General features: G+C 38.9%; 1 non-coding gene across 1 annotated transcript; it reads left to right on the forward strand.

The window, feature by feature from the left end:
* Positions 1–5,362: 5,362 nt before the first annotated feature.
* LOC129645112 (U6 spliceosomal RNA) lies at positions 5,363–5,467 on the forward strand. Its single transcript, XR_008711206.1, has one exon. It is a non-coding gene; the product is annotated as a U6 spliceosomal RNA (small nuclear RNA).
* Positions 5,468–8,324: the final 2,857 nt, after the last annotated feature.

The following is an 8,324-nucleotide window of genomic DNA, read 5'->3' on the forward strand; positions in this document are numbered from 1 at the left end:
GGTCAAACAGGAGACAGCAAGAGTGAATGTTGACATTCTAAGAATCAGCGTACTAAAACGGACTGGAATGGGTGAATTTAACTCCAGATGACCATCATATCTACTACTGTGGGCAGGAATCCCTTAGAAGAAATGAAGTAGCCATCATGGTCAACAAGTTCCAAAATGCAGTACTTGGAAGCAATCTCAAAAACGACAGAATGATCTCTGTTTGTTTCCAAGGCAAACCATTCAATATCACAGTAATCCAAGCCTATGCCCCAACAGGTAACGCTGAAGAAGCTGAAGTTGAATGGTCCTATGAAGACCTACAAGACCTTTTAGAACTAAGACCCCCAAAAGATGTCTTTTCATTATAGGGGACTGGAATGCAAAACTAGGTAGTCAAGAAACACCTGGAGTAACAGGCAAATTTAGCCTTGGAGTACAGAATGAAGCAGGGCAAAGGCTAATAGAGTTTTTCCAAGAGAATGCACTGGTCATAGCAAACACTGTCTTCCAACAACACAAGAGAAGACTCTACACATGGACATCACCAGATGGTCAACACTGAAATCAGATTGATTATATTCTTTGCAGCCAAAGATGGAGAAGCTCTATATAGTCAGCAAAAACAAGACCAGGAGCTGACTGTGGCTCAGATCATGAACTTCTTATTGCCAAATTCAGACTTAAACTGAAGAAAGTAAGGAAAACCACTAGACCATTCAGTTCATTTCAGTTCTGTTGCTGAGTTGTGTCCGACTCTTCACAACCCCATGAATCGCAGCACCCCAGGCCTCCCTGTCCATCACCAACTCCCGGAGTTCACTCAGACTCACGTCCATAGAGTCAGTGATGTCATCCAGCCATCTCATCCTCTGTCGTCCCCTTCTCCTCCTGCCCCCAATCCCTCCCAGCATCAGAGTCTTTTCCAATGAGTCAACTCTTCGCATGAGGTGGCCAAAGTACTGCAGTTTCAGCTTTAGCATCAGTCCTTCCAAAGAAATCCCAGGGCTGATATCCTTCAGAATGGACTGGTTGGATCTCCTTGCAGTCCAAGGGACTCTCAAGAGTCTTTTCCAACACCACAGTTCAAAAGCATCAATTCTTTGGTCCTCAACCTTCTTCACCGTCCAACTCTCACATCCATACATGACCACAGGAAAAACCATAGCCTTGACTAGACGGACCTTTGTTGGCAAAGTAATGTCTCTGCTTTTGAATATGCTATCTAGGTTGGACATAACTTTCCTTCCAGAGAGTAAGCGTCTTTTAATTTCATGGCTGCAATCACCATCTGCAATGATTTTGGAGCCCCCCAAAATAAAGTCTGACACTGTTTCCACTGTTCCTCCTTCTATTTCCCATGAAGTGATAGGACCAGATGCCATACTCTTCATTTTCTGAATGTTGAGCTTTAAGCCAACTTTTTCAATCTCCACTTTCACTTTCATCAAGAGGCTTTTGAGTTCCTCTTCACTTTCTGCCATAAGGGTGGTGTCATCTGCATAGCTGAGGTTATTGATATTTCTCCAGGCTATCTTGATTCCAGCTTGTGTTTCTTCCAGTCCAGCGTTTCTCATGATGTACTCTGCATATAAGTTAAATAAGCAGGGTGACAATATACAGCCTTGACGTACTCCTTTTCCTTTTTGGAACCAGTCTGTTGTTCCATATCCAGTTCTAGCTGTTGCTTCCTGACCTGCATACAGATTTCTCAAGAGGCAGGTCAGGTGATCTGGTATTCCCATCTCTTTCAGAATTTTCCACAGTTTATTGTGATCCACACAGTCAAAGGCTTTGGCATAGTCAATAGAGCAGAAATAGATGTTTTCTGGAACACTCTTGCTTTTTCCATGATCCAGTGGATGTTGGTAATTTGATCTCTGGTTCTTCTGCCTTTTCTAAAACCAGCTTGAACATCAGGAAGGTCACGGTTCACGTATTGCTGAAGCCTGGCTTGGAGAATTTTGAGCATTACTTTACTAGCACATCTACTATGTGAGATGAGTGCAATTGTGCGGTAGTTTGAGCATTCTTTTGCATTGCCTTTCTCTGGGATTGGAATGAAAACTGACCTTTTCCAGTCCTGTGGCCACTGCTGAGTTTTCCAAATTTGCTGGCATATTGAGTGCAGCACTTTCACAGCAACATCTTTCAGGATTTGAAATAGCTCAACTGAAATTCCATCACCTCCACTAGCTTTGTTTGTAGTGATGCTTTCTAAGGCCCACTTGACTTCACATTCCAGATGTCTGGCTCGAGGTGAGTGATCACACCATCGTGATTATCTGGGTTGTGAAGATCTATTTTTGTACAGTTCTTCTGTGTATTCTTTTCACCTCTTCTTAATATCTTCTGCTTCTGTTAGGTCCATACCATTTCTGTCATTTATCGAGCCCATCTTTGCATGAAATATTTCCTTGGTATCTCTAATTTTCTTGAGGAGATCTCTAGTCTTTCCCATTCTGTTGTTTTCCTCTATTTCTTTGCATTGATCGCTGAGGAAGGCTTTCTTATCTCTTTTTGCTATTCTTTGGAACTCTGCATTCAGATGCTTATATCTTTCCTTTTCTCCTTTGCTTTTTGCTTCTCTTCTTTCCCAGTATGACCTAAATCAAATATTCTCTTACTCCACACAAAAGCTGTTTATCTCAGCAGTTAATACTACATATTTAATTGGACAATAGTATATTGATTGGAGAAGGCAATGGCACCCCACTCCAGTACTCTTGCCTGGATAATCCCATGGACGGAGGAGCCTGGTAGGCTGCAGTCCATGGGGTCGTGAAGAGTCGGACACGACTGAGTGACTTCACTTTTACTTTTCACTTTCATACATTGGAGAAGGAAATGGCAACCCACTCCAGTACTCTTGCCTAGAGAATCCCAGGGACGGGGGAGCCTGGTCGGCTGCCGTCTATGGGGTCGCACTGAGTCGGACACGACTGAAGCGACTTAGCAGCAGCGTATTGATTCTTATTTATGTTATAAAATAATTGTATTTGTTTCTTTTTTCTTATTTGATCCACAAATATCAAGAATACCAGTTTATCATTTCCATATAAGTAAATGTTCTTGCCAACTTATCCTTATCTCTCTCTAACGGTTCTATTCTGAAGCTAAATTACTTAGGGGTTAGAGGTTCATAATCATTGAAGATTCCTTTGGCTTCATTTTATCTTGCAATTTCACCAACAGTCTTTCACTGTTTGCCTTTTGTACTATCTTCTAAATCCTAACAATTCATTAGGACCAATTAGGAATTTGAAAGAAGAAAAACTCGGAAGCCTGTTTTATCCCAGATTAAACCTGATGGCTCAGATGGTAAAGACTCTGCCTTCATTGCAGGTCAGATTTCAGTCCCTGGGTGGGGAAGATCACCCGGAGAAGGGAATGGCAGCCCTCTTCTGTAATCTTGCCTGGGAGACCCCGTAAACAGAGGAGCCTGGCGGGTTACAGTTCATGGGGTCCCCAGGGGTTGGACATCACTGAGCACCTAACACACACAAGGCCAATTAGTGTTTCTGGGAAAAGGGTCAGAGGTTGCCTTGTTTTCAAAGTTTCAGAGATAAAGCTAATATTGAGTATGGTGAGATTCACTGTCCTATGCATGGTTTTCCTCTTCTTGTAGCATATTTTGTTTAATTGTGTCTCTTATGAAGAGATTTGAGATCTTATCATAAGATATTTTCTATTTTATTGTGGAGGCAAATTTGTTAAATTTGGAAGTACTAATTGCATCTGAGTTTAAAAAAAATTGCTTGGGATTTGGTTTTTATGTTTTTTTCACTTTTAATTTATCCTTTCATACTTTTAAGAATGAAATGCAATTCTAAACACAAGTAGGCACAATAATGATTTGGTGATCCTGTTAAGTTCCTTTACTGGACCCCAGTGCCTGAGAATTTGCTCTAGTAGGTCTCAGACCTGTAACTTATCAAACAACTGATGAAGATGCCAATCAAATATGACCCACGTTAGTGAAAGAGATATAATATCCATCACCTTGTTTAATCAGAACTCCAAACTGTAGCACTTAGTTCTGAAAGAAGTCTCATAGGGGAGGAACTGCTGCCCAGAATGTTGCTCTGTCCAACTTTGCCATCCTTAATTCTGGCTCTCAGTTACCTTCACGCTTTGAACATCGCTCAGTAGCTCTCTGGATCCAGTTGTTTCTCTTAGAGAAGTTTAGAACATTGAACAATCAACATAATTTATTAAACATTTAAAAAGAACACAAAGAATATGGACACAGGAGACATAAAACTGTAGGAGATGTGGTAACATGCTTTTCATCCCATGCTTTGATCTTTGTTCTCTCTGACCCAGCCCACACAGACTCTTAGGATTCCATCATGTGTATTAGGTCACACCCATTCCTAGGCTCTTCTAAATATCTTCATTTTGGGAGGCAAGATTTCTAGCACAGTGGCCTTCATGGAAAAGGAGTGTAAGGAGTGAACTACCCCAGAGTAAATCCTCTGTCAACAACACTTCCTTCCTGTATCTTATTATTTTTAATAGGTTTCTCTGTTTATACTCTATATACTTCCAAAATTATGTGTTCAGCATTTTCTAGTTAAAATGGTATTACATTTGTGCTTTATAGAACTAAAATGCTCCTATTTTAACTGAAATTCATATGTGGTTTTCAGTTACAAAATAGGAAATATTTTCTCCAGTTCATTTCTCTAGTTCATTCACTTTTTCTCTAGTCCATTATATTAAACATTATCAATGGATAGAGAGAGACTTATACCTTGGTTCTACCATTAAGAAGTTGATTAGGTAGGTGCCAGGTATACAGTCATGAAAAATAAAGCAATTTTTCTTTTGATGTGTTTAAAATTGAAATAAACCAATTACTATTAAACTACAAATTATGTAAGCCTGAAGTACAGGATTTTAGAAAAGAAAGAAACTTTACGTTTGGCTAAGGACAGTTAGACAGTTCAGATGCTCAGTTGTGTCCAACTCTGTGGCCCCATGGATTGCAGTATGCCAGGCCTCCCTGTCCATCACCAATCCCCGAAGTTTACTCAAACTCATGTCCATTGAGTCAGTGATGCCATCCAACCATCTCATCCTCTGTTGTCCCCTTCTCCTCCTGCTGTCAATCTTTCCCATCATCAGGGTCTTTTCTAGTGAGTCAGCTCTTTGCATCAGGTGGCCAAAGTATTGGAGTTTCAGCATCAGTCCTTCCAATGAGTATTCAGGACTTATTTCCTTTGGGATGGGCTGATTGGATCTTCTTGCTGTCCAACGGACTCTCAAGAGTCTTCTTCAACACCACAGTTCAAAAGCATCAAGAATTGATGGTTAAATACAGCATAGAAAAAACCTGGCTGAGGAAATACTATTTAAAATATATCAGAGGATGCTCAGTTTGCCAGCACATATGCTAAAATTGGAATGATACAAAAAGGATCAGCATGGCCCCTGCATAAGAATAACACAAATCTGTGAAACATTCCCCATTTTTGACATATGTACCCCAATGTTCATTGCAGTGCTATTTACAATAACAAGGACATGGAAACAACCTAGATATCCATAGACAGAGGAATGGATAAAGAAGTCATGATATATATATATACACACATATACATGCAATGGAATGTTACTCAACCATAAAAGAAACACATTTAATTTAGTTCTAGTGAGATGGATGAAACTCGAGCCTGTTACACAGAGTGAAGCTAGAAATAGAAAAACAAATATCATCTATTAATGCATATATATTAGTGTTGTTGCTCAGTTGCTAAGTTATGTCCAACACTTTGTGACCCCATAGACTGTAGCACTCCAGTCTTCCCTGTCCTTCACTATCTTTCTGAGTTTGCTAAAATTCATATCTATTGAGCCAATGATGCTATCTAGCCATCTTATACTCTGCTGCCTGCATCTCCTTTTGCTTTCAGTCTTTCCCAAAGCTATGAGTCTGCTGTTTGCACCAGATGGCCAAAATATCAGAGCTTCAACTTCATTACTAGTCCTTATAATGAATAGTCAAGATTGATTTCATTTAAGATTTACCTGTTTGATCACTTTGTAGTCCCAGGAACTCTCAAGAGTCTTCTCCAGCACCATGATTAGAAAGCATGAATTCTTCAGTGCTCAGCCTTCTTTATGGTCCAACTCTCACATTTGTACATGACTATCGGATAAATTTTAGGACAGCAAAGATGATGAGCCCTCTTGTCTCCTCTGTCTACTCTTAGAGTCTACATTTGTATTCATATACTTATAAGCGCTGATCATCAAAGTTGTTATGATCCCTCACTCCCCTATAGCACAAAAGGAGTGTATTATTTATCCCAGACTTCTCAGTTGTACCTGGAGGCAGCCCCTCCTCCTCATTTACTACTTAGAGTCAATCATTCCACATTCCAACAGCAGCCCAATTTTTTGAGAAATATACTCAAGAAAATTCCAGGCCAGCATTGCATGAGCTTTTGATATCTGCTCCTGATCTCCTCAGGTTGGTTGCAATCTGGGATTGACTACAGTTCAGGCAGATCCCACTCTCTCCCTACTAGCTTCCTCAGTATTCTGTGAGTTGAAAGATCTCTCTTTTCAGGGAAGTGGTCATAGAAGAATTTTCTCACTGCTAAATAGACTCAAGGGGAAGCTTAGACAGGGTTTCATGACCATTGTTATGGCCAGATCCCCATAAACACACAGTATAAATAAGAGCAGTGTGCCTGCTCCTTAAACAAAGTATCAAGACCACCTCCTTCACCTTCCACATCCCTGTACCACCATCAGCCCCTTCTCTACTGTCCGTGTCATCAGGCTTCAATAGTGACCTTCTTTGGGGTGGTGGGGCCAGCAAGGATAAAGCAGGCACAGTACCCCTAAAAAGAGAAAAAAATAACCTGACATTTTTTATTGTTAATGAAAAATACACTCCTTTCTAATTTGAGGTGTATTGATTTATAATTTTGAGGTACTTGTGTTAGTACTATGCAACCAAAATGTAGTATTATTTTTTCTTATTAAAATTTCTTGTAAAATAATAATGACAAAATGACTTTGGAAATTAGAGGAAGTGTTTGCACCGCTGTTAATTTTCAAGAGAGAATCTTATTAAATAGAGTCCTTGATGAAAGTGCATGCCAGAGGGATATTGATTTTTTCTGTTAATTATGTCCACTACAAGCAGAGTGTCCATGACTATTTCATTCTTTGAAATATGTGTGCACATGTGTATATATATATTAATATGTGTGTATATATGTACATACTGTGCTATCTCAAAGAATGGAGACATTATTTGTCACAACTGATATTGAAATTAATCTTTGTTGCAGTTCTTAATTTGTAGGAATTGTGGGGGTCAGTGCTGGTATTATACCTTAACAGGTTTCCCTTTTACCTTTCTTTCAAGAAATAGAAAAAAAAAAAACTGTAGTAGTCACAATTTGTTATGAAAATTATTGAAAAAACTGATTAAAATAAATTTCCTATAAAACTAGAAAACCCAATAAATGAAAACCTTCATTTTTCATGCCAAGTTACACACAGTAAAAAAATCTGCCTGCAGTGCTGGAAACCTAGCTTCAATCCCTGGGTTAGGAAGATCCCCTGGAGAAGGGAATGACTATCCACTCCAGTATTCTCGTCTGGAGAATTCCATGGACTGAGGGAGTGGTGGGCTACAGTCCATGCAGTTGCAAAGAGTCGGATACAACTGAACAACTAAAACCTTCACTAAGATATAATAATTTTTACATGAAAACAGAATTTGTAATCATGCATATTAAATAAAGAGAGCCTCAGTGTATTCTATTGGGTGGTCATCATCCATGTTCTATAAAACATGTTCATTACTGAGTTGGCCTAATGATAAAATGATCAAATAATTCAAGAAAGATGAGTTAATTCTAACAATATCATATTTGGTAGAAAAGAGGTCAAATATCCATCTTACTTCCAAAGAAAACCAAATGATCTTAGCAAAGTCACAATAGAGGCTACAAAATATATGATTTCAACTATATAACATTCTGGAGAAGGTGAAATTATGGAGAAGATGAAAGATTGGTTGTTTTTCTGGGGTGAGAGGAGAAAAGGGAATGAATAGGCAGAGAACTGAAGTTTCTTTAGGGAAGTGAAATTCCTCTGTATAATATCATAATAATGGATATATGTCATTACAAGTTTGTGTAAATCCATAGACTAAACAACACCAAGAATGAATCCTAAGTTAAATTGTTGACATTAGATAATCATGATGCGTCAATGTAGGTTCATACTTGGTTAAATATTATATATATATAATATATATGTATGTATATATATGTCATTCTGATGAGTAATGTTGATAATGGGAGGAT

Source organism: Bubalus kerabau, chromosome 2 (assembly GCF_029407905.1).
Source record: "Bubalus kerabau isolate K-KA32 ecotype Philippines breed swamp buffalo chromosome 2, PCC_UOA_SB_1v2, whole genome shotgun sequence".
NCBI classification, from domain to species: domain Eukaryota; kingdom Metazoa; phylum Chordata; class Mammalia; order Artiodactyla; family Bovidae; genus Bubalus; species Bubalus kerabau.